Source organism: Perna viridis, chromosome 5, assembly GCF_037379345.1.
Source record: "Perna viridis isolate PV_CMFRI_1.1 ecotype Kerala chromosome 5, ASM3737934v1, whole genome shotgun sequence".
Lineage (NCBI taxonomy): Eukaryota > Metazoa > Mollusca > Bivalvia > Mytilida > Mytilidae > Perna > Perna viridis.
The window spans coordinates 40,617,957-40,641,518 of NC_142449.1; the positions used below are offsets into that span (position 1 = coordinate 40,617,957).

Below are 23,562 nucleotides of genomic sequence, written 5' to 3' on the forward strand. Positions count from 1 at the left end.
CTAGAATCTTTATATAGCAAATTTTCACATCATTTAGTGTCTACGACCATATCACGCTGAAAGCACCGGTTCTCGTCCGATCACCGAAGTTAAGCAGCGTCGAGTCCGGTTAGTACTTGGATGGGTGACCGCCTGGGAATACCGGATGCCGTAGACATTTCTTTTTATTTCTGGCCATTTTTTAAAAAAATCACAAAAATGACACAGAAAATGGAATACGAGTTTTCGTTCGTTTTATTAGAACGTGCATTTTTATGTATAGTCATAATTGAAAAGCAGGAAAAGGCGTTAAAAGTATAACATAGCGGGGGCGTATATTGGACTAGAAGGCTCCCATATTGTCATTGTGACTTTGACGTCGCATGGCGACAGTCAGACGAAAGGGAGGCAGGGTTTGAAGCCGCCGGTGAGTAAAATTTGTCCTGTCATTTTGCAAAGTTTGAAGCAATTACATTTTCCATTTTACAATTCATTTTAAAATTAGCGCGTGCACGGACTTTTCGTGCTACAACTGAGACAAATTGACACGATTGAGCGCTGTCAAAAAAAAGGAGGGGGCAGGGCTGGGGCGTCTGCTTGTGGATCTGTGGTGAGTTTGATATTTAAATTGAATGTTAGTCTCTGAAATTTATTTAATAATATTTTTTCTTTTGTATCAATTTTATTTTAGAAGTAATTGTATTTTCTTTATGTCACTTTATTTAGAGAGCGGGGCGAATTCTTCAGCCAAGCCTACATAAAATGTTTTGTTTTTCTATATGTCTTAAGGAACTAGAATCTTTATATAGCAAATTTTCACATCATTTAGTGTCTACGACCATATCACGCTGAAAGCACCGGTTCTCGTCCGATCACCGAAGTTAAGCAGCGTCGAGTCCGGTTAGTACTTGGATGGGTGACCGCCTGGGAATACCGGATGCCGTAGACATTTCTTTTTATTTCTGGCCATTTTTTAAAAAAATCACAAAAATGACACAGAAAATGGAATACGAGTTTTCGTTCGTTTTATTAGAACGTGCATTTTTATGTATAGTCATAATTGAAAAGCAGGAAAAGGCGTTAAAAGTATAACATAGCGGGGGCGTATATTGGACTAGAAGGCTCCCATATTGTCATTGTGACTTTGACGTCGCATGGCGACAGTCAGACGAAAGGGAGGCAGGGTTTGAAGCCGCCGGTGAGTAAAATTTGTCCTGTCATTTTGCAAAGTTTGAAGCAATTACATTTTCCATTTTACAATTCATTTTAAAATTAGCGCGTGCACGGACTTTTCGTGCTACAACTGAGACAAATTGACACGATTGAGCGCTGTCAAAAAAAAGGAGGGGGCAGGGCTGGGGCGTCTGCTTGTGGATCTGTGGTGAGTTTGATATTTAAATTGAATGTTAGTCTCTGAAATTTATTTAATAATATTTTTTCTTTTGTATCAATTTTATTTTAGAAGTAATTGTATTTTCTTTATGTCACTTTATTTAGAGAGCGGGGCGAATTCTTCAGCCAAGCCTACATAAAATGTTTTGTTTTTCTATATGTCTTAAGGAACTAGAATCTTTATATAGCAAATTTTCACATCATTTAGTGTCTACGACCATATCACGCTGAAAGCACCGGTTCTCGTCCGATCACCGAAGTTAAGCAGCGTCGAGTCCGGTTAGTACTTGGATGGGTGACCGCCTGGGAATACCGGATGCCGTAGACATTTCTTTTTATTTCTGGCCATTTTTTAAAAAAATCACAAAAATGACACAGAAAATGGAATACGAGTTTTCGTTCGTTTTATTAGAACGTGCATTTTTATGTATAGTCATAATTGAAAAGCAGGAAAAGGCGTTAAAAGTATAACATAGCGGGGGCGTATATTGGACTAGAAGGCTCCCATATTGTCATTGTGACTTTGACGTCGCATGGCGACAGTCAGACGAAAGGGAGGCAGGGTTTGAAGCCGCCGGTGAGTAAAATTTGTCCTGTCATTTTGCAAAGTTTGAAGCAATTACATTTTCCATTTTACAATTCATTTTAAAATTAGCGCGTGCACGGACTTTTCGTGCTACAACTGAGACAAATTGACACGATTGAGCGCTGTCAAAAAAAAGGAGGGGGCAGGGCTGGGGCGTCTGCTTGTGGATCTGTGGTGAGTTTGATATTTAAATTGAATGTTAGTCTCTGAAATTTATTTAATAATATTTTTTCTTTTGTATCAATTTTATTTTAGAAGTAATTGTATTTTCTTTATGTCACTTTATTTAGAGAGCGGGGCGAATTCTTCAGCCAAGCCTACATAAAATGTTTTGTTTTTCTATATGTCTTAAGGAACTAGAATCTTTATATAGCAAATTTTCACATCATTTAGTGTCTACGACCATATCACGCTGAAAGCACCGGTTCTCGTCCGATCACCGAAGTTAAGCAGCGTCGAGTCCGGTTAGTACTTGGATGGGTGACCGCCTGGGAATACCGGATGCCGTAGACATTTCTTTTTATTTCTGGCCATTTTTTAAAAAAATCACAAAAATGACACAGAAAATGGAATACGAGTTTTCGTTCGTTTTATTAGAACGTGCATTTTTATGTATAGTCATAATTGAAAAGCAGGAAAAGGCGTTAAAAGTATAACATAGCGGGGGCGTATATTGGACTAGAAGGCTCCCATATTGTCATTGTGACTTTGACGTCGCATGGCGACAGTCAGACGAAAGGGAGGCAGGGTTTGAAGCCGCCGGTGAGTAAAATTTGTCCTGTCATTTTGCAAAGTTTGAAGCAATTACATTTTCCATTTTACAATTCATTTTAAAATTAGCGCGTGCACGGACTTTTCGTGCTACAACTGAGACAAATTGACACGATTGAGCGCTGTCAAAAAAAAGGAGGGGGCAGGGCTGGGGCGTCTGCTTGTGGATCTGTGGTGAGTTTGATATTTAAATTGAATGTTAGTCTCTGAAATTTATTTAATAATATTTTTTCTTTTGTATCAATTTTATTTTAGAAGTAATTGTATTTTCTTTATGTCACTTTATTTAGAGAGCGGGGCGAATTCTTCAGCCAAGCCTACATAAAATGTTTTGTTTTTCTATATGTCTTAAGGAACTAGAATCTTTATATAGCAAATTTTCACATCATTTAGTGTCTACGACCATATCACGCTGAAAGCACCGGTTCTCGTCCGATCACCGAAGTTAAGCAGCGTCGAGTCCGGTTAGTACTTGGATGGGTGACCGCCTGGGAATACCGGATGCCGTAGACATTTCTTTTTATTTCTGGCCATTTTTTAAAAAAATCACAAAAATGACACAGAAAATGGAATACGAGTTTTCGTTCGTTTTATTAGAACGTGCATTTTTATGTATAGTCATAATTGAAAAGCAGGAAAAGGCGTTAAAAGTATAACATAGCGGGGGCGTATATTGGACTAGAAGGCTCCCATATTGTCATTGTGACTTTGACGTCGCATGGCGACAGTCAGACGAAAGGGAGGCAGGGTTTGAAGCCGCCGGTGAGTAAAATTTGTCCTGTCATTTTGCAAAGTTTGAAGCAATTACATTTTCCATTTTACAATTCATTTTAAAATTAGCGCGTGCACGGACTTTTCGTGCTACAACTGAGACAAATTGACACGATTGAGCGCTGTCAAAAAAAAGGAGGGGGCAGGGCTGGGGCGTCTGCTTGTGGATCTGTGGTGAGTTTGATATTTAAATTGAATGTTAGTCTCTGAAATTTATTTAATAATATTTTTTCTTTTGTATCAATTTTATTTTAGAAGTAATTGTATTTTCTTTATGTCACTTTATTTAGAGAGCGGGGCGAATTCTTCAGCCAAGCCTACATAAAATGTTTTGTTTTTCTATATGTCTTAAGGAACTAGAATCTTTATATAGCAAATTTTCACATCATTTAGTGTCTACGACCATATCACGCTGAAAGCACCGGTTCTCGTCCGATCACCGAAGTTAAGCAGCGTCGAGTCCGGTTAGTACTTGGATGGGTGACCGCCTGGGAATACCGGATGCCGTAGACATTTCTTTTTATTTCTGGCCATTTTTTAAAAAAATCACAAAAATGACACAGAAAATGGAATACGAGTTTTCGTTCGTTTTATTAGAACGTGCATTTTTATGTATAGTCATAATTGAAAAGCAGGAAAAGGCGTTAAAAGTATAACATAGCGGGGGCGTATATTGGACTAGAAGGCTCCCATATTGTCATTGTGACTTTGACGTCGCATGGCGACAGTCAGACGAAAGGGAGGCAGGGTTTGAAGCCGCCGGTGAGTAAAATTTGTCCTGTCATTTTGCAAAGTTTGAAGCAATTACATTTTCCATTTTACAATTCATTTTAAAATTAGCGCGTGCACGGACTTTTCGTGCTACAACTGAGACAAATTGACACGATTGAGCGCTGTCAAAAAAAAGGAGGGGGCAGGGCTGGGGCGTCTGCTTGTGGATCTGTGGTGAGTTTGATATTTAAATTGAATGTTAGTCTCTGAAATTTATTTAATAATATTTTTTCTTTTGTATCAATTTTATTTTAGAAGTAATTGTATTTTCTTTATGTCACTTTATTTAGAGAGCGGGGCGAATTCTTCAGCCAAGCCTACATAAAATGTTTTGTTTTTCTATATGTCTTAAGGAACTAGAATCTTTATATAGCAAATTTTCACATCATTTAGTGTCTACGACCATATCACGCTGAAAGCACCGGTTCTCGTCCGATCACCGAAGTTAAGCAGCGTCGAGTCCGGTTAGTACTTGGATGGGTGACCGCCTGGGAATACCGGATGCCGTAGACATTTCTTTTTATTTCTGGCCATTTTTTAAAAAAATCACAAAAATGACACAGAAAATGGAATACGAGTTTTCGTTCGTTTTATTAGAACGTGCATTTTTATGTATAGTCATAATTGAAAAGCAGGAAAAGGCGTTAAAAGTATAACATAGCGGGGGCGTATATTGGACTAGAAGGCTCCCATATTGTCATTGTGACTTTGACGTCGCATGGCGACAGTCAGACGAAAGGGAGGCAGGGTTTGAAGCCGCCGGTGAGTAAAATTTGTCCTGTCATTTTGCAAAGTTTGAAGCAATTACATTTTCCATTTTACAATTCATTTTAAAATTAGCGCGTGCACGGACTTTTCGTGCTACAACTGAGACAAATTGACACGATTGAGCGCTGTCAAAAAAAAGGAGGGGGCAGGGCTGGGGCGTCTGCTTGTGGATCTGTGGTGAGTTTGATATTTAAATTGAATGTTAGTCTCTGAAATTTATTTAATAATATTTTTTCTTTTGTATCAATTTTATTTTAGAAGTAATTGTATTTTCTTTATGTCACTTTATTTAGAGAGCGGGGCGAATTCTTCAGCCAAGCCTACATAAAATGTTTTGTTTTTCTATATGTCTTAAGGAACTAGAATCTTTATATAGCAAATTTTCACATCATTTAGTGTCTACGACCATATCACGCTGAAAGCACCGGTTCTCGTCCGATCACCGAAGTTAAGCAGCGTCGAGTCCGGTTAGTACTTGGATGGGTGACCGCCTGGGAATACCGGATGCCGTAGACATTTCTTTTTATTTCTGGCCATTTTTTAAAAAAATCACAAAAATGACACAGAAAATGGAATACGAGTTTTCGTTCGTTTTATTAGAACGTGCATTTTTATGTATAGTCATAATTGAAAAGCAGGAAAAGGCGTTAAAAGTATAACATAGCGGGGGCGTATATTGGACTAGAAGGCTCCCATATTGTCATTGTGACTTTGACGTCGCATGGCGACAGTCAGACGAAAGGGAGGCAGGGTTTGAAGCCGCCGGTGAGTAAAATTTGTCCTGTCATTTTGCAAAGTTTGAAGCAATTACATTTTCCATTTTACAATTCATTTTAAAATTAGCGCGTGCACGGACTTTTCGTGCTACAACTGAGACAAATTGACACGATTGAGCGCTGTCAAAAAAAAGGAGGGGGCAGGGCTGGGGCGTCTGCTTGTGGATCTGTGGTGAGTTTGATATTTAAATTGAATGTTAGTCTCTGAAATTTATTTAATAATATTTTTTCTTTTGTATCAATTTTATTTTAGAAGTAATTGTATTTTCTTTATGTCACTTTATTTAGAGAGCGGGGCGAATTCTTCAGCCAAGCCTACATAAAATGTTTTGTTTTTCTATATGTCTTAAGGAACTAGAATCTTTATATAGCAAATTTTCACATCATTTAGTGTCTACGACCATATCACGCTGAAAGCACCGGTTCTCGTCCGATCACCGAAGTTAAGCAGCGTCGAGTCCGGTTAGTACTTGGATGGGTGACCGCCTGGGAATACCGGATGCCGTAGACATTTCTTTTTATTTCTGGCCATTTTTTAAAAAAATCACAAAAATGACACAGAAAATGGAATACGAGTTTTCGTTCGTTTTATTAGAACGTGCATTTTTATGTATAGTCATAATTGAAAAGCAGGAAAAGGCGTTAAAAGTATAACATAGCGGGGGCGTATATTGGACTAGAAGGGTCCCATATTGTCATTGTGACTTTGACGTCGCATGGCGACAGTCAGACGAAAGGGAGGCAGGGTTTGAAGCCGCCGGTGAGTAAAATTTGTCCTGTCATTTTGCAAAGTTTGAAGCAATTACATTTTCCATTTTACAATTCATTTTAAAATTAGCGCGTGCACGGACTTTTCGTGCTACAACTGAGACAAATTGACACGATTGAGCGCTGTCAAAAAAAAGGAGGGGGCAGGGCTGGGGCGTCTGCTTGTGGATCTGTGGTGAGTTTGATATTTAAATTGAATGTTAGTCTCTGAAATTTATTTAATAATATTTTTTCTTTTGTATCAATTTTATTTTAGAAGTAATTGTATTTTCTTTATGTCACTTTATTTAGAGAGCGGGGCGAATTCTTCAGCCAAGCCTACATAAAATGTTTTGTTTTTCTATATGTCTTAAGGAACTAGAATCTTTATATAGCAAATTTTCACATCATTTAGTGTCTACGACCATATCACGCTGAAAGCACCGGTTCTCGTCCGATCACCGAAGTTAAGCAGCGTCGAGTCCGGTTAGTACTTGGATGGGTGACCGCCTGGGAATACCGGATGCCGTAGACATTTCTTTTTATTTCTGGCCATTTTTTAAAAAAATCACAAAAATGACACAGAAAATGGAATACGAGTTTTCGTTCGTTTTATTAGAACGTGCATTTTTATGTATAGTCATAATTGAAAAGCAGGAAAAGGCGTTAAAAGTATAACATAGCGGGGGCGTATATTGGACTAGAAGGCTCCCATATTGTCATTGTGACTTTGACGTCGCATGGCGACAGTCAGACGAAAGGGAGGCAGGGTTTGAAGCCGCCGGTGAGTAAAATTTGTCCTGTCATTTTGCAAAGTTTGAAGCAATTACATTTTCCATTTTACAATTCATTTTAAAATTAGCGCGTGCACGGACTTTTCGTGCTACAACTGAGACAAATTGACACGATTGAGCGCTGTCAAAAAAAAGGAGGGGGCAGGGCTGGGGCGTCTGCTTGTGGATCTGTGGTGAGTTTGATATTTAAATTGAATGTTAGTCTCTGAAATTTATTTAATAATATTTTTTCTTTTGTATCAATTTTATTTTAGAAGTAATTGTATTTTCTTTATGTCACTTTATTTAGAGAGCGGGGCGAATTCTTCAGCCAAGCCTACATAAAATGTTTTGTTTTTCTATATGTCTTAAGGAACTAGAATCTTTATATAGCAAATTTTCACATCATTTAGTGTCTACGACCATATCACGCTGAAAGCACCGGTTCTCGTCCGATCACCGAAGTTAAGCAGCGTCGAGTCCGGTTAGTACTTGGATGGGTGACCGCCTGGGAATACCGGATGCCGTAGACATTTCTTTTTATTTCTGGCCATTTTTTAAAAAAATCACAAAAATGACACAGAAAATGGAATACGAGTTTTCGTTCGTTTTATTAGAACGTGCATTTTTATGTATAGTCATAATTGAAAAGCAGGAAAAGGCGTTAAAAGTATAACATAGCGGGGGCGTATATTGGACTAGAAGGCTCCCATATTGTCATTGTGACTTTGACGTCGCATGGCGACAGTCAGACGAAAGGGAGGCAGGGTTTGAAGCCGCCGGTGAGTAAAATTTGTCCTGTCATTTTGCAAAGTTTGAAGCAATTACATTTTCCATTTTACAATTCATTTTAAAATTAGCGCGTGCACGGACTTTTCGTGCTACAACTGAGACAAATTGACACGATTGAGCGCTGTCAAAAAAAAGGAGGGGGCAGGGCTGGGGCGTCTGCTTGTGGATCTGTGGTGAGTTTGATATTTAAATTGAATGTTAGTCTCTGAAATTTATTTAATAATATTTTTTCTTTTGTATCAATTTTATTTTAGAAGTAATTGTATTTTCTTTATGTCACTTTATTTAGAGAGCGGGGCGAATTCTTCAGCCAAGCCTACATAAAATGTTTTGTTTTTCTATATGTCTTAAGGAACTAGAATCTTTATATAGCAAATTTTCACATCATTTAGTGTCTACGACCATATCACGCTGAAAGCACCGGTTCTCGTCCGATCACCGAAGTTAAGCAGCGTCGAGTCCGGTTAGTACTTGGATGGGTGACCGCCTGGGAATACCGGATGCCGTAGACATTTCTTTTTATTTCTGGCCATTTTTTAAAAAAATCACAAAAATGACACAGAAAATGGAATACGAGTTTTCGTTCGTTTTATTAGAACGTGCATTTTTATGTATAGTCATAATTGAAAAGCAGGAAAAGGCGTTAAAAGTATAACATAGCGGGGGCGTATATTGGACTAGAAGGCTCCCATATTGTCATTGTGACTTTGACGTCGCATGGCGACAGTCAGACGAAAGGGAGGCAGGGTTTGAAGCCGCCGGTGAGTAAAATTTGTCCTGTCATTTTGCAAAGTTTGAAGCAATTACATTTTCCATTTTACAATTCATTTTAAAATTAGCGCGTGCACGGACTTTTCGTGCTACAACTGAGACAAATTGACACGATTGAGCGCTGTCAAAAAAAAGGAGGGGGCAGGGCTGGGGCGTCTGCTTGTGGATCTGTGGTGAGTTTGATATTTAAATTGAATGTTAGTCTCTGAAATTTATTTAATAATATTTTTTCTTTTGTATCAATTTTATTTTAGAAGTAATTGTATTTTCTTTATGTCACTTTATTTAGAGAGCGGGGCGAATTCTTCAGCCAAGCCTACATAAAATGTTTTGTTTTTCTATATGTCTTAAGGAACTAGAATCTTTATATAGCAAATTTTCACATCATTTAGTGTCTACGACCATATCACGCTGAAAGCACCGGTTCTCGTCCGATCACCGAAGTTAAGCAGCGTCGAGTCCGGTTAGTACTTGGATGGGTGACCGCCTGGGAATACCGGATGCCGTAGACATTTCTTTTTATTTCTGGCCATTTTTTAAAAAAATCACAAAAATGACACAGAAAATGGAATACGAGTTTTCGTTCGTTTTATTAGAACGTGCATTTTTATGTATAGTCATAATTGAAAAGCAGGAAAAGGCGTTAAAAGTATAACATAGCGGGGGCGTATATTGGACTAGAAGGCTCCCATATTGTCATTGTGACTTTGACGTCGCATGGCGACAGTCAGACGAAAGGGAGGCAGGGTTTGAAGCCGCCGGTGAGTAAAATTTGTCCTGTCATTTTGCAAAGTTTGAAGCAATTACATTTTCCATTTTACAATTCATTTTAAAATTAGCGCGTGCACGGACTTTTCGTGCTACAACTGAGACAAATTGACACGATTGAGCGCTGTCAAAAAAAAGGAGGGGGCAGGGCTGGGGCGTCTGCTTGTGGATCTGTGGTGAGTTTGATATTTAAATTGAATGTTAGTCTCTGAAATTTATTTAATAATATTTTTTCTTTTGTATCAATTTTATTTTAGAAGTAATTGTATTTTCTTTATGTCACTTTATTTAGAGAGCGGGGCGAATTCTTCAGCCAAGCCTACATAAAATGTTTTGTTTTTCTATATGTCTTAAGGAACTAGAATCTTTATATAGCAAATTTTCACATCATTTAGTGTCTACGACCATATCACGCTGAAAGCACCGGTTCTCGTCCGATCACCGAAGTTAAGCAGCGTCGAGTCCGGTTAGTACTTGGATGGGTGACCGCCTGGGAATACCGGATGCCGTAGACATTTCTTTTTATTTCTGGCCATTTTTTAAAAAAATCACAAAAATGACACAGAAAATGGAATACGAGTTTTCGTTCGTTTTATTAGAACGTGCATTTTTATGTATAGTCATAATTGAAAAGCAGGAAAAGGCGTTAAAAGTATAACATAGCGGGGGCGTATATTGGACTAGAAGGCTCCCATATTGTCATTGTGACTTTGACGTCGCATGGCGACAGTCAGACGAAAGGGAGGCAGGGTTTGAAGCCGCCGGTGAGTAAAATTTGTCCTGTCATTTTGCAAAGTTTGAAGCAATTACATTTTCCATTTTACAATTCATTTTAAAATTAGCGCGTGCACGGACTTTTCGTGCTACAACTGAGACAAATTGACACGATTGAGCGCTGTCAAAAAAAAGGAGGGGGCAGGGCTGGGGCGTCTGCTTGTGGATCTGTGGTGAGTTTGATATTTAAATTGAATGTTAGTCTCTGAAATTTATTTAATAATATTTTTTCTTTTGTATCAATTTTATTTTAGAAGTAATTGTATTTTCTTTATGTCACTTTATTTAGAGAGCGGGGCGAATTCTTCAGCCAAGCCTACATAAAATGTTTTGTTTTTCTATATGTCTTAAGGAACTAGAATCTTTATATAGCAAATTTTCACATCATTTAGTGTCTACGACCATATCACGCTGAAAGCACCGGTTCTCGTCCGATCACCGAAGTTAAGCAGCGTCGAGTCCGGTTAGTACTTGGATGGGTGACCGCCTGGGAATACCGGATGCCGTAGACATTTCTTTTTATTTCTGGCCATTTTTTAAAAAAATCACAAAAATGACACAGAAAATGGAATACGAGTTTTCGTTCGTTTTATTAGAACGTGCATTTTTATGTATAGTCATAATTGAAAAGCAGGAAAAGGCGTTAAAAGTATAACATAGCGGGGGCGTATATTGGACTAGAAGGCTCCCATATTGTCATTGTGACTTTGACGTCGCATGGCGACAGTCAGACGAAAGGGAGGCAGGGTTTGAAGCCGCCGGTGAGTAAAATTTGTCCTGTCATTTTGCAAAGTTTGAAGCAATTACATTTTCCATTTTACAATTCATTTTAAAATTAGCGCGTGCACGGACTTTTCGTGCTACAACTGAGACAAATTGACACGATTGAGCGCTGTCAAAAAAAAAGGAGGGGGCAGGGCTGGGGCGTCTGCTTGTGGATCTGTGGTGAGTTTGATATTTAAATTGAATGTTAGTCTCTGAAATTTATTTAATAATATTTTTTCTTTTGTATCAATTTTATTTTAGAAGTAATTGTATTTTCTTTATGTCACTTTATTTAGAGAGCGGGGCGAATTCTTCAGCCAAGCCTACATAAAATGTTTTGTTTTTCTATATGTCTTAAGGAACTAGAATCTTTATATAGCAAATTTTCACATCATTTAGTGTCTACGACCATATCACGCTGAAAGCACCGGTTCTCGTCCGATCACCGAAGTTAAGCAGCGTCGAGTCCGGTTAGTACTTGGATGGGTGACCGCCTGGGAATACCGGATGCCGTAGACATTTCTTTTTATTTCTGGCCATTTTTTAAAAAAATCACAAAAATGACACAGAAAATGGAATACGAGTTTTCGTTCGTTTTATTAGAACGTGCATTTTTATGTATAGTCATAATTGAAAAGCAGGAAAAGGCGTTAAAAGTATAACATAGCGGGGGCGTATATTGGACTAGAAGGCTCCCATATTGTCATTGTGACTTTGACGTCGCATGGCGACAGTCAGACGAAAGGGAGGCAGGGTTTGAAGCCGCCGGTGAGTAAAATTTGTCCTGTCATTTTGCAAAGTTTGAAGCAATTACATTTTCCATTTTACAATTCATTTTAAAATTAGCGCGTGCACGGACTTTTCGTGCTACAACTGAGACAAATTGACACGATTGAGCGCTGTCAAAAAAAAGGAGGGGGCAGGGCTGGGGCGTCTGCTTGTGGATCTGTGGTGAGTTTGATATTTAAATTGAATGTTAGTCTCTGAAATTTATTTAATAATATTTTTTCTTTTGTATCAATTTTATTTTAGAAGTAATTGTATTTTCTTTATGTCACTTTATTTAGAGAGCGGGGCGAATTCTTCAGCCAAGCCTACATAAAATGTTTTGTTTTTCTATATGTCTTAAGGAACTAGAATCTTTATATAGCAAATTTTCACATCATTTAGTGTCTACGACCATATCACGCTGAAAGCACCGGTTCTCGTCCGATCACCGAAGTTAAGCAGCGTCGAGTCCGGTTAGTACTTGGATGGGTGACCGCCTGGGAATACCGGATGCCGTAGACATTTCTTTTTATTTCTGGCCATTTTTTAAAAAAATCACAAAAATGACACAGAAAATGGAATACGAGTTTTCGTTCGTTTTATTAGAACGTGCATTTTTATGTATAGTCATAATTGAAAAGCAGGAAAAGGCGTTAAAAGTATAACATAGCGGGGGCGTATATTGGACTAGAAGGCTCCCATATTGTCATTGTGACTTTGACGTCGCATGGCGACAGTCAGACGAAAGGGAGGCAGGGTTTGAAGCCGCCGGTGAGTAAAATTTGTCCTGTCATTTTGCAAAGTTTGAAGCAATTACATTTTCCATTTTACAATTCATTTTAAAATTAGCGCGTGCACAGACTTTTCGTGCTACAACTGAGACAAATTGACACGATTGAGCGCTGTCAAAAAAAAGGAGGGGGCAGGGCTGGGGCGTCTGCTTGTGGATCTGTGGTGAGTTTGATATTTAAATTGAATGTTAGTCTCTGAAATTTATTTAATAATATTTTTTCTTTTGTATCAATTTTATTTTAGAAGTAATTGTATTTTCTTTATGTCACTTTATTTAGAGAGCGGGGCGAATTCTTCAGCCAAGCCTACATAAAATGTTTTGTTTTTCTATATGTCTTAAGGAACTAGAATCTTTATATAGCAAATTTTCACATCATTTAGTGTCTACGACCATATCACGCTGAAAGCACCGGTTCTCGTCCGATCACCGAAGTTAAGCAGCGTCGAGTCCGGTTAGTACTTGGATGGGTGACCGCCTGGGAATACCGGATGCCGTAGACATTTCTTTTTATTTCTGGCCATTTTTTAAAAAAATCACAAAAATGACACAGAAAATGGAATACGAGTTTTCGTTCGTTTTATTAGAACGTGCATTTTTATGTATAGTCATAATTGAAAAGCAGGAAAAGGCGTTAAAAGTATAACATAGCGGGGGCGTATATTGGACTAGAAGGCTCCCATATTGTCATTGTGACTTTGACGTCGCATGGCGACAGTCAGACGAAAGGGAGGCAGGGTTTGAAGCCGCCGGTGAGTAAAATTTGTCCTGTCATTTTGCAAAGTTTGAAGCAATTACATTTTCCATTTTACAATTCATTTTAAAATTAGCGCGTGCACGGACTTTTCGTGCTACAACTGAGACAAATTGACACGATTGAGCGCTGTCAAAAAAAAGGAGGGGGCAGGGCTGGGGCGTCTGCTTGTGGATCTGTGGTGAGTTTGATATTTAAATTGAATGTTAGTCTCTGAAATTTATTTAATAATATTTTTTCTTTTGTATCAATTTTATTTTAGAAGTAATTGTATTTTCTTTATGTCACTTTATTTAGAGAGCGGGGCGAATTCTTCAGCCAAGCCTACATAAAATGTTTTGTTTTTCTATATGTCTTAAGGAACTAGAATCTTTATATAGCAAATTTTCACATCATTTAGTGTCTACGACCATATCACGCTGAAAGCACCGGTTCTCGTCCGATCACCGAAGTTAAGCAGCGTCGAGTCCGGTTAGTACTTGGATGGGTGACCGCCTGGGAATACCGGATGCCGTAGACATTTCTTTTTATTTCTGGCCATTTTTTAAAAAAATCACAAAAATGACACAGAAAATGGAATACGAGTTTTCGTTCGTTTTATTAGAACGTGCATTTTTATGTATAGTCATAATTGAAAAGCAGGAAAAGGCGTTAAAAGTATAACATAGCGGGGGCGTATATTGGACTAGAAGGCTCCCATATTGTCATTGTGACTTTGACGTCGCATGGCGACAGTCAGACGAAAGGGAGGCAGGGTTTGAAGCCGCCGGTGAGTAAAATTTGTCCTGTCATTTTGCAAAGTTTGAAGCAATTACATTTTCCATTTTACAATTCATTTTAAAATTAGCGCGTGCACGGACTTTTCGTGCTACAACTGAGACAAATTGACACGATTGAGCGCTGTCAAAAAAAAGGAGGGGGCAGGGCTGGGGCGTCTGCTTGTGGATCTGTGGTGAGTTTGATATTTAAATTGAATGTTAGTCTCTGAAATTTATTTAATAATATTTTTTCTTTTGTATCAATTTTATTTTAGAAGTAATTGTATTTTCTTTATGTCACTTTATTTAGAGAGCGGGGCGAATTCTTCAGCCAAGCCTACATAAAATGTTTTGTTTTTCTATATGTCTTAAGGAACTAGAATCTTTATATAGCAAATTTTCACATCATTTAGTGTCTACGACCATATCACGCTGAAAGCACCGGTTCTCGTCCGATCACCGAAGTTAAGCAGCGTCGAGTCCGGTTAGTACTTGGATGGGTGACCGCCTGGGAATACCGGATGCCGTAGACATTTCTTTTTATTTCTGGCCATTTTTTAAAAAAATCACAAAAATGACACAGAAAATGGAATACGAGTTTTCGTTCGTTTTATTAGAACGTGCATTTTTATGTATAGTCATAATTGAAAAGCAGGAAAAGGCGTTAAAAGTATAACATAGCGGGGGCGTATATTGGACTAGAAGGCTCCCATATTGTCATTGTGACTTTGACGTCGCATGGCGACAGTCAGACGAAAGGGAGGCAGGGTTTGAAGCCGCCGGTGAGTAAAATTTGTCCTGTCATTTTGCAAAGTTTGAAGCAATTACATTTTCCATTTTACAATTCATTTTAAAATTAGCGCGTGCACGGACTTTTCGTGCTACAACTGAGACAAATTGACACGATTGAGCGCTGTCAAAAAAAAGGAGGGGGCAGGGCTGGGGCGTCTGCTTGTGGATCTGTGGTGAGTTTGATATTTAAATTGAATGTTAGTCTCTGAAATTTATTTAATAATATTTTTTCTTTTGTATCAATTTTATTTTAGAAGTAATTGTATTTTCTTTATGTCACTTTATTTAGAGAGCGGGGCGAATTCTTCAGCCAAGCCTACATAAAATGTTTTGTTTTTCTATATGTCTTAAGGAACTAGAATCTTTATATAGCAAATTTTCACATCATTTAGTGTCTACGACCATATCACGCTGAAAGCACCGGTTCTCGTCCGATCACCGAAGTTAAGCAGCGTCGAGTCCGGTTAGTACTTGGATGGGTGACCGCCTGGGAATACCGGATGCCGTAGACATTTCTTTTTATTTCTGGCCATTTTTTAAAAAAATCACAAAAATGACACAGAAAATGGAATACGAGTTTTCGTTCGTTTTATTAGAACGTGCATTTTTATGTATAGTCATAATTGAAAAGCAGGAAAAGGCGTTAAAAGTATAACATAGCGGGGGCGTATATTGGACTAGAAGGCTCCCATATTGTCATTGTGACTTTGACGTCGCATGGCGACAGTCAGACGAAAGGGAGGCAGGGTTTGAAGCCGCCGGTGAGTAAAATTTGTCCTGTCATTTTGCAAAGTTTGAAGCAATTACATTTTCCATTTTACAATTCATTTTAAAATTAGCGCGTGCACGGACTTTTCGTGCTACAACTGAGACAAATTGACACGATTGAGCGCTGTCAAAAAAAAGGAGGGGGCAGGGCTGGGGCGTCTGCTTGTGGATCTGTGGTGAGTTTGATATTTAAATTGAATGTTAGTCTCTGAAATTTATTTAATAATATTTTTTCTTTTGTATCAATTTTATTTTAGAAGTAATTGTATTTTCTTTATGTCACTTTATTTAGAGAGCGGGGCGAATTCTTCAGCCAAGCCTACATAAAATGTTTTGTTTTTCTATATGTCTTAAGGAACTAGAATCTTTATATAGCAAATTTTCACATCATTTAGTGTCTACGACCATATCACGCTGAAAGCACCGGTTCTCGTCCGATCACCGAAGTTAAGCAGCGTCGAGTCCGGTTAGTACTTGGATGGGTGACCGCCTGGGAATACCGGATGCCGTAGACATTTCTTTTTATTTCTGGCCATTTTTTAAAAAAATCACAAAAATGACACAGAAAATGGAATACGAGTTTTCGTTCGTTTTATTAGAACGTGCATTTTTATGTATAGTCATAATTGAAAAGCAGGAAAAGGCGTTAAAAGTATAACATAGCGGGGGCGTATATTGGACTAGAAGGCTCCCATATTGTCATTGTGACTTTGACGTCGCATGGCGACAGTCAGACGAAAGGGAGGCAGGGTTTGAAGCCGCCGGTGAGTAAAATTTGTCCTGTCATTTTGCAAAGTTTGAAGCAATTACATTTTCCATTTTACAATTCATTTTAAAATTAGCGCGTGCACGGACTTTTCGTGCTACAACTGAGACAAATTGACACGATTGAGCGCTGTCAAAAAAAAGGAGGGGGCAGGGCTGGGGCGTCTGCTTGTGGATCTGTGGTGAGTTTGATATTTAAATTGAATGTTAGTCTCTGAAATTTATTTAATAATATTTTTTCTTTTGTATCAATTTTATTTTAGAAGTAATTGTATTTTCTTTATGTCACTTTATTTAGAGAGCGGGGCGAATTCTTCAGCCAAGCCTACATAAAATGTTTTGTTTTTCTATATGTCTTAAGGAACTAGAATCTTTATATAGCAAATTTTCACATCATTTAGTGTCTACGACCATATCACGCTGAAAGCACCGGTTCTCGTCCGATCACCGAAGTTAAGCAGCGTCGAGTCCGGTTAGTACTTGGATGGGTGACCGCCTGGGAATACCGGATGCCGTAGACATTTCTTTTTATTTCTGGCCATTTTTTAAAAAAATCACAAAAATGACACAGAAAATGGAATACGAGTTTTCGTTCGTTTTATTAGAACGTGCATTTTTATGTATAGTCATAATTGAAAAGCAGGAAAAGGCGTTAAAAGTATAACATAGCGGGGGCGTATATTGGACTAGAAGGCTCCCATATTGTCATTGTGACTTTGACGTCGCATGGCGACAGTCAGACGAAAGGGAGGCAGGGTTTGAAGCCGCCGGTGAGTAAAATTTGTCCTGTCATTTTGCAAAGTTTGAAGCAATTACATTTTCCATTTTACAATTCATTTTAAAATTAGCGCGTGCACGGACTTTTCGTGCTACAACTGAGACAAATTGACACGATTGAGCGCTGTCAAAAAAAAGGAGGGGGCAGGGCTGGGGCGTCTGCTTGTGGATCTGTGGTGAGTTTGATATTTAAATTGAATGTTAGTCTCTGAAATTTATTTAATAATATTTTTTCTTTTGTATCAATTTTATTTTAGAAGTAATTGTATTTTCTTTATGTCACTTTATTTAGAGAGCGGGGCGAATTCTTCAGCCAAGCCTACATAAAATGTTTTGTTTTTCTATATGTCTTAAGGAACTAGAATCTTTATATAGCAAATTTTCACATCATTTAGTGTCTACGACCATATCACGCTGAAAGCACCGGTTCTCGTCCGATCACCGAAGTTAAGCAGCGTCGAGTCCGGTTAGTACTTGGATGGGTGACCGCCTGGGAATACCGGATGCCGTAGACATTTCTTTTTATTTCTGGCCATTTTTTAAAAAAATCACAAAAATGACACAGAAAATGGAATACGAGTTTTCGTTCGTTTTATTAGAACGTGCATTTTTATGTATAGTCATAATTGAAAAGCAGGAAAAGGCGTTAAAAGTATAACATAGCGGGGGCGTATATTGGACTAGAAGGCTCCCATATTGTCATTGTGACTTTGACGTCGCATGGCGACAGTCAGACGAAAGGGAGGCAGGGTTTGAAGCCGCCGGTGAGTAAAATTTGTCCTGTCATTTTGCAAAGTTTGAAGCAATTACATTTTCCATTTTACAATTCATTTTAAAATTAGCGCGTGCACGGACTTTTCGTGCTACAACTGAGACAAATTGACACGATTGAGCGCTGTCAAAAAAAAGGAGGGGGCAGGGCTGGGGCGTCTGCTTGTGGATCTGTGGTGAGTTTGATATTTAAATTGAATGTTAGTCTCTGAAATTTATTTAATAATATTTTTTCTTTTGTATCAATTTTATTTTAGAAGTAATTGTATTTTCTTTATGTCACTTTATTTAGAGAGCGGGGCGAATTCTTCAGCCAAGCCTACATAAAATGTTTTGTTTTTCTATATGTCTTAAGGAACTAGAATCTTTATATAGCAAATTTTCACATCATTTAGTGTCTACGACCATATCACGCTGAAAGCACCGGTTCTCGTCCGATCACCGAAGTTAAGCAGCGTCGAGTCCGGTTAGTACTTGGATGGGTGACCGCCTGGGAATACCGGATGCCGTAGACATTTCTTTTTATTTCTGGCCATTTTTTAAAAAAATCACAAAAATGACACAGAAAATGGAATACGAGTTTTCGTTCGTTTTATTAGAACGTGCATTTTTATGTATAGTCATAATTGAAAAGCAGGAAAAGGCGTTAAAAGTATAACATAGCGGGGGCGTATATTGGACTAGAAGGCTCCCATATTGTCATTGTGACTTTGACGTCGCATGGCGACAGTCAGACGAAAGGGAGGCAGGGTTTGAAGCCGCCGGTGAGTAAAATTTGTCCTGTCATTTTGCAAAGTTTGAAGCAATTACATTTTCCATTTTACAATTCATTTTAAAATTAGCGCGTGCACGGACTTTTCGTGCTACAACTGAGACAAATTGACACGATTGAGCGCTGTCAAAAAAAAGGAGGGGGCAGGGCTGGGGCGTCTGCTTGTGGATCTGTGGTGAGTTTGATATTTAAATTGAATGTTAGTCTCTGAAATTTATTTAATAATATTTTTTCTTTTGTATCAATTTTATTTTAGAAGTAATTGTATTTTCTTTATGTCACTTTATTTAGAGAGCGGGGCGAATTCTTCAGCCAAGCCTACATAAAATGTTTTGTTTTTCTATATGTCTTAAGGAACTAGAATCTTTATATAGCAAATTTTCACATCATTTAGTGTCTACGACCATATCACGCTGAAAGCACCGGTTCTCGTCCGATCACCGAAGTTAAGCAGCGTCGAGTCCGGTTAGTACTTGGATGGGTGACCGCCTGGGAATACCGGATGCCGTAGACATTTCTTTTTATTTCTGGCCATTTTTTAAAAAAATCACAAAAATGACACAGAAAATGGAATACGAGTTTTCGTTCGTTTTATTAGAACGTGCATTTTTATGTATAGTCATAATTGAAAAGCAGGAAAAGGCGTTAAAAGTATAACATAGCGGGGGCGTATATTGGACTAGAAGGCTCCCATATTGTCATTGTGACTTTGACGTCGCATGGCGACAGTCAGACGAAAGGGAGGCAGGGTTTGAAGCCGCCGGTGAGTAAAATTTGTCCTGTCATTTTGCAAAGTTTGAAGCAATTACATTTTCCATTTTACAATTCATTTTAAAATTAGCGCGTGCACGGACTTTTCGTGCTACAACTGAGACAAATTGACACGATTGAGCGCTGTCAAAAAAAAGGAGGGGGCAGGGCTGGGGCGTCTGCTTGTGGATCTGTGGTGAGTTTGATATTTAAATTGAATGTTAGTCTCTGAAATTTATTTAATAATATTTTTTCTTTTGTATCAATTTTATTTTAGAAGTAATTGTATTTTCTTTATGTCACTTTATTTAGAGAGCGGGGCGAATTCTTCAGCCAAGCCTACATAAAATGTTTTGTTTTTCTATATGTCTTAAGGAACTAGAATCTTTATATAGCAAATTTTCACATCATTTAGTGTCTACGACCATATCACGCTGAAAGCACCGGTTCTCGTCCGATCACCGAAGTTAAGCAGCGTCGAGTCCGGTTAGTACTTGGATGGGTGACCGCCTGGGAATACCGGATGCCGTAGACATTTCTTTTTATTTCTGGCCATTTTTTAAAAAAATCACAAAAATGACACAGAAAATGGAATACGAGTTTTCGTTCGTTTTATTAGAACGTGCATTTTTATGTATAGTCATAATTGAAAAGCAGGAAAAGGCGTTAAAAGTATAACATAGCGGGGGCGTATATTGGACTAGAAGGCTCCCATATTGTCATTGTGACTTTGACGTCGCATGGCGACAGTCAGACGAAAGGGAGGCAGGGTTTGAAGCCGCCGGTGAGTAAAATTTGTCCTGTCATTTTGCAAAGTTTGAAGCAATTACATTTTCCATTTTACAATTCATTTTAAAATTAGCGCGTGCACGGACTTTTCGTGCTACAACTGAGACAAATTGACACGATTGAGCGCTGTCAAAAAAAAGGAGGGGGCAGGGCTGGGGCGTCTGCTTGTGGATCTGTGGTGAGTTTGATATTTAAATTGAATGTTAGTCTCTGAAATTTATTTAATAATATTTTTTCTTTTGTATCAATTTTATTTTAGAAGTAATTGTATTTTCTTTATGTCACTTTATTTAGAGAGCGGGGCGAATTCTTCAGCCAAGCCTACATAAAATGTTTTGTTTTTCTATATGTCTTAAGGAACTAGAATCTTTATATAGCAAATTTTCACATCATTTAGTGTCTACGACCATATCACGCTGAAAGCACCGGTTCTCGTCCGATCACCGAAGTTAAGCAGCGTCGAGTCCGGTTAGTACTTGGATGGGTGACCGCCTGGGAATACCGGATGCCGTAGACATTTCTTTTTATTTCTGGCCATTTTTTAAAAAAATCACAAAAATGACACAGAAAATGGAATACGAGTTTTCGTTCGTTTTATTAGAACGTGCATTTTTATGTATAGTCATAATTGAAAAGCAGGAAAAGGCGTTAAAAGTATAACATAGCGGGGGCGTATATTGGACTAGAAGGCTCCCATATTGTCATTGTGACTTTGACGTCGCATGGCGACAGTCAGACGAAAGGGAGGCAGGGTTTGAAGCCGCCGGTGAGTAAAATTTGTCCTGTCATTTTGCAAAGTTTGAAGCAATTACATTTTCCATTTTACAATTCATTTTAAAATTAGCGCGTGCACGGACTTTTCGTGCTACAACTGAGACAAATTGACACGATTGAGCGCTGTCAAAAAAAAGGAGGGGGCAGGGCTGGGGCGTCTGCTTGTGGATCTGTGGTGAGTTTGATATTTAAATTGAATGTTAGTCTCTGAAATTTATTTAATAATATTTTTTCTTTTGTATCAATTTTATTTTAGAAGTAATTGTATTTTCTTTATGTCACTTTATTTAGAGAGCGGGGCGAATTCTTCAGCCAAGCCTACATAAAATGTTTTGTTTTTCTATATGTCTTAAGGAACTAGAATCTTTATATAGCAAATTTTCACATCATTTAGTGTCTACGACCATATCACGCTGAAAGCACCGGTTCTCGTCCGATCACCGAAGTTAAGCAGCGTCGAGTCCGGTTAGTACTTGGATGGGTGACCGCCTGGGAATACCGGATGCCGTAGACATTTCTTTTTATTTCTGGCCATTTTTTAAAAAAATCACAAAAATGACACAGAAAATGGAATACGAGTTTTCGTTCGTTTTATTAGAACGTGCATTTTTATGTATAGTCATAATTGAAAAGCAGGAAAAGGCGTTAAAAGTATAACATAGCGGGGGCGTATATTGGACTAGAAGGCTCCCATATTGTCATTGTGACTTTGACGTCGCATGGCGACAGTCAGACGAAAGGGAGGCAGGGTTTGAAGCCGCCGGTGAGTAAAATTTGTCCTGTCATTTTGCAAAGTTTGAAGCAATTACATTTTCCATTTTACAATTCATTTTAAAATTAGCGCGTGCACGGACTTTTCGTGCTACAACTGAGACAAATTGACACGATTGAGCGCTGTCAAAAAAAAGGAGGGGGCAGGGCTGGGGCGTCTGCTTGTGGATCTGTGGTGAGTTTGATATTTAAATTGAATGTTAGTCTCTGAAATTTATTTAATAATATTTTTTCTTTTGTATCAATTTTATTTTAGAAGTAATTGTATTTTCTTTATGTCACTTTATTTAGAGAGCGGGGCGAATTCTTCAGCCAAGCCTACATAAAATGTTTTGTTTTTCTATATGTCTTAAGGAACTAGAATCTTTATATAGCAAATTTTCACATCATTTAGTGTCTACGACCATATCACGCTGAAAGCACCGGTTCTCGTCCGATCACCGAAGTTAAGCAGCGTCGAGTCCGGTTAGTACTTGGATGGGTGACCGCCTGGGAATACCGGATGCCGTAGACATTTCTTTTTATTTCTGGCCATTTTTTAAAAAAATCACAAAAATGACACAGAAAATGGAATACGAGTTTTCGTTCGTTTTATTAGAACGTGCATTTTTATGTATAGTCATAATTGAAAAGCAGGAAAAGGCGTTAAAAGTATAACATAGCGGGGGCGTATATTGGACTAGAAGGCTCCCATATTGTCATTGTGACTTTGACGTCGCATGGCGACAGTCAGACGAAAGGGAGGCAGGGTTTGAAGCCGCCGGTGAGTAAAATTTGTCCTGTCATTTTGCAAAGTTTGAAGCAATTACATTTTCCATTTTACAATTCATTTTAAAATTAGCGCGTGCACGGACTTTTCGTGCTACAACTGAGACAAATTGACACGATTGAGCGCTGTCAAAAAAAAGGAGGGGGCAGGGCTGGGGCGTCTGCTTGTGGATCTGTGGTGAGTTTGATATTTAAATTGAATGTTAGTCTCTGAAATTTATTTAATAATATTTTTTCTTTTGTATCAATTTTATTTTAGAAGTAATTGTATTTTCTTTATGTCACTTTATTTAGAGAGCGGGGCGAATTCTTCAGCCAAGCCTACATAAAATGTTTTGTTTTTCTATATGTCTTAAGGAACTAGAATCTTTATATAGCAAATTTTCACATCATTTAGTGTCTACGACCATATCACGCTGAAAGCACCGGTTCTCGTCCGATCACCGAAGTTAAGCAGCGTCGAGTCCGGTTAGTACTTGGATGGGTGACCGCCTGGGAATACCGGATGCCGTAGACATTTCTTTTTATTTCTGGCCATTTTTTAAAAAAATCACAAAAATGACACAGAAAATGGAATACGAGTTTTCGTTCGTTTTATTAGAACGTGCATTTTTATGTATAGTCATAATTGAAAAGCAGGAAAAGGCGTTAAAAGTATAACATAGCGGGGGCGTATATTGGACTAGAAGGCTCCCATATTGTCATTGTGACTTTGACGTCGCATGGCGACAGTCAGACGAAAGGGAGGCAGGGTTTGAAGCCGCCGGTGAGTAAAATTTGTCCTGTCATTT

The 23,562-nt window shown here is 38.3% G+C and overlaps 31 non-coding genes across 31 annotated transcripts; all 31 read left to right on the plus strand.

Moving 5' to 3' along the window:
- Positions 1 to 38: 38 nt before the first annotated feature.
- Positions 39 to 157, plus strand: LOC148617564 (5S ribosomal RNA). The gene has a single exon (XR_015922690.1). It is a non-coding gene; the product is annotated as a 5S ribosomal RNA (ribosomal RNA).
- Positions 158 to 809: 652 nt separating this feature from the next.
- On the plus strand, positions 810 to 928 carry LOC148617565 (5S ribosomal RNA). Its single transcript, XR_015922691.1, has one exon. It is a non-coding gene; the product is annotated as a 5S ribosomal RNA (ribosomal RNA).
- Positions 929 to 1,580: 652 nt separating this feature from the next.
- LOC148617566 (5S ribosomal RNA) lies at positions 1,581 to 1,699 on the plus strand. Its single transcript, XR_015922692.1, has one exon. It is a non-coding gene; the product is annotated as a 5S ribosomal RNA (ribosomal RNA).
- A 652-nt stretch (positions 1,700 to 2,351) lies between these two features.
- LOC148617567 (5S ribosomal RNA) lies at positions 2,352 to 2,470 on the plus strand. Its single transcript, XR_015922694.1, has one exon. It is a non-coding gene; the product is annotated as a 5S ribosomal RNA (ribosomal RNA).
- A 652-nt stretch (positions 2,471 to 3,122) lies between these two features.
- LOC148617568 (5S ribosomal RNA) lies at positions 3,123 to 3,241 on the plus strand. Its single transcript, XR_015922695.1, has one exon. It is a non-coding gene; the product is annotated as a 5S ribosomal RNA (ribosomal RNA).
- Positions 3,242 to 3,893: 652 nt separating this feature from the next.
- Positions 3,894 to 4,012, plus strand: LOC148617569 (5S ribosomal RNA). The gene has a single exon (XR_015922696.1). It is a non-coding gene; the product is annotated as a 5S ribosomal RNA (ribosomal RNA).
- Positions 4,013 to 4,664: 652 nt separating this feature from the next.
- LOC148617570 (5S ribosomal RNA) lies at positions 4,665 to 4,783 on the plus strand. The gene has a single exon (XR_015922697.1). It is a non-coding gene; the product is annotated as a 5S ribosomal RNA (ribosomal RNA).
- Positions 4,784 to 5,435: 652 nt separating this feature from the next.
- LOC148617571 (5S ribosomal RNA) lies at positions 5,436 to 5,554 on the plus strand. The gene has a single exon (XR_015922698.1). It is a non-coding gene; the product is annotated as a 5S ribosomal RNA (ribosomal RNA).
- Positions 5,555 to 6,206: 652 nt separating this feature from the next.
- Positions 6,207 to 6,325, plus strand: LOC148617572 (5S ribosomal RNA). The gene has a single exon (XR_015922699.1). It is a non-coding gene; the product is annotated as a 5S ribosomal RNA (ribosomal RNA).
- A 652-nt stretch (positions 6,326 to 6,977) lies between these two features.
- LOC148617573 (5S ribosomal RNA) lies at positions 6,978 to 7,096 on the plus strand. Its single transcript, XR_015922700.1, has one exon. It is a non-coding gene; the product is annotated as a 5S ribosomal RNA (ribosomal RNA).
- A 652-nt stretch (positions 7,097 to 7,748) lies between these two features.
- Positions 7,749 to 7,867, plus strand: LOC148617574 (5S ribosomal RNA). Its single transcript, XR_015922701.1, has one exon. It is a non-coding gene; the product is annotated as a 5S ribosomal RNA (ribosomal RNA).
- A 652-nt stretch (positions 7,868 to 8,519) lies between these two features.
- LOC148617575 (5S ribosomal RNA) lies at positions 8,520 to 8,638 on the plus strand. The gene has a single exon (XR_015922702.1). It is a non-coding gene; the product is annotated as a 5S ribosomal RNA (ribosomal RNA).
- A 652-nt stretch (positions 8,639 to 9,290) lies between these two features.
- On the plus strand, positions 9,291 to 9,409 carry LOC148617576 (5S ribosomal RNA). The gene has a single exon (XR_015922703.1). It is a non-coding gene; the product is annotated as a 5S ribosomal RNA (ribosomal RNA).
- A 652-nt stretch (positions 9,410 to 10,061) lies between these two features.
- Positions 10,062 to 10,180, plus strand: LOC148617577 (5S ribosomal RNA). Its single transcript, XR_015922706.1, has one exon. It is a non-coding gene; the product is annotated as a 5S ribosomal RNA (ribosomal RNA).
- A 652-nt stretch (positions 10,181 to 10,832) lies between these two features.
- Positions 10,833 to 10,951, plus strand: LOC148617578 (5S ribosomal RNA). The gene has a single exon (XR_015922707.1). It is a non-coding gene; the product is annotated as a 5S ribosomal RNA (ribosomal RNA).
- A 653-nt stretch (positions 10,952 to 11,604) lies between these two features.
- LOC148617579 (5S ribosomal RNA) lies at positions 11,605 to 11,723 on the plus strand. The gene has a single exon (XR_015922708.1). It is a non-coding gene; the product is annotated as a 5S ribosomal RNA (ribosomal RNA).
- A 652-nt stretch (positions 11,724 to 12,375) lies between these two features.
- Positions 12,376 to 12,494, plus strand: LOC148617580 (5S ribosomal RNA). Its single transcript, XR_015922709.1, has one exon. It is a non-coding gene; the product is annotated as a 5S ribosomal RNA (ribosomal RNA).
- A 652-nt stretch (positions 12,495 to 13,146) lies between these two features.
- LOC148617581 (5S ribosomal RNA) lies at positions 13,147 to 13,265 on the plus strand. The gene has a single exon (XR_015922710.1). It is a non-coding gene; the product is annotated as a 5S ribosomal RNA (ribosomal RNA).
- A 652-nt stretch (positions 13,266 to 13,917) lies between these two features.
- Positions 13,918 to 14,036, plus strand: LOC148617582 (5S ribosomal RNA). The gene has a single exon (XR_015922711.1). It is a non-coding gene; the product is annotated as a 5S ribosomal RNA (ribosomal RNA).
- A 652-nt stretch (positions 14,037 to 14,688) lies between these two features.
- On the plus strand, positions 14,689 to 14,807 carry LOC148617583 (5S ribosomal RNA). Its single transcript, XR_015922712.1, has one exon. It is a non-coding gene; the product is annotated as a 5S ribosomal RNA (ribosomal RNA).
- A 652-nt stretch (positions 14,808 to 15,459) lies between these two features.
- LOC148617584 (5S ribosomal RNA) lies at positions 15,460 to 15,578 on the plus strand. The gene has a single exon (XR_015922713.1). It is a non-coding gene; the product is annotated as a 5S ribosomal RNA (ribosomal RNA).
- Positions 15,579 to 16,230: 652 nt separating this feature from the next.
- On the plus strand, positions 16,231 to 16,349 carry LOC148617585 (5S ribosomal RNA). Its single transcript, XR_015922714.1, has one exon. It is a non-coding gene; the product is annotated as a 5S ribosomal RNA (ribosomal RNA).
- A 652-nt stretch (positions 16,350 to 17,001) lies between these two features.
- LOC148617586 (5S ribosomal RNA) lies at positions 17,002 to 17,120 on the plus strand. Its single transcript, XR_015922715.1, has one exon. It is a non-coding gene; the product is annotated as a 5S ribosomal RNA (ribosomal RNA).
- A 652-nt stretch (positions 17,121 to 17,772) lies between these two features.
- Positions 17,773 to 17,891, plus strand: LOC148617587 (5S ribosomal RNA). The gene has a single exon (XR_015922717.1). It is a non-coding gene; the product is annotated as a 5S ribosomal RNA (ribosomal RNA).
- Positions 17,892 to 18,543: 652 nt separating this feature from the next.
- LOC148617588 (5S ribosomal RNA) lies at positions 18,544 to 18,662 on the plus strand. The gene has a single exon (XR_015922718.1). It is a non-coding gene; the product is annotated as a 5S ribosomal RNA (ribosomal RNA).
- Positions 18,663 to 19,314: 652 nt separating this feature from the next.
- On the plus strand, positions 19,315 to 19,433 carry LOC148617589 (5S ribosomal RNA). The gene has a single exon (XR_015922719.1). It is a non-coding gene; the product is annotated as a 5S ribosomal RNA (ribosomal RNA).
- A 652-nt stretch (positions 19,434 to 20,085) lies between these two features.
- Positions 20,086 to 20,204, plus strand: LOC148617590 (5S ribosomal RNA). Its single transcript, XR_015922720.1, has one exon. It is a non-coding gene; the product is annotated as a 5S ribosomal RNA (ribosomal RNA).
- Positions 20,205 to 20,856: 652 nt separating this feature from the next.
- On the plus strand, positions 20,857 to 20,975 carry LOC148617591 (5S ribosomal RNA). The gene has a single exon (XR_015922721.1). It is a non-coding gene; the product is annotated as a 5S ribosomal RNA (ribosomal RNA).
- A 652-nt stretch (positions 20,976 to 21,627) lies between these two features.
- LOC148617592 (5S ribosomal RNA) lies at positions 21,628 to 21,746 on the plus strand. The gene has a single exon (XR_015922722.1). It is a non-coding gene; the product is annotated as a 5S ribosomal RNA (ribosomal RNA).
- Positions 21,747 to 22,398: 652 nt separating this feature from the next.
- On the plus strand, positions 22,399 to 22,517 carry LOC148617593 (5S ribosomal RNA). Its single transcript, XR_015922723.1, has one exon. It is a non-coding gene; the product is annotated as a 5S ribosomal RNA (ribosomal RNA).
- A 652-nt stretch (positions 22,518 to 23,169) lies between these two features.
- Positions 23,170 to 23,288, plus strand: LOC148617594 (5S ribosomal RNA). The gene has a single exon (XR_015922724.1). It is a non-coding gene; the product is annotated as a 5S ribosomal RNA (ribosomal RNA).
- Positions 23,289 to 23,562: the final 274 nt, after the last annotated feature.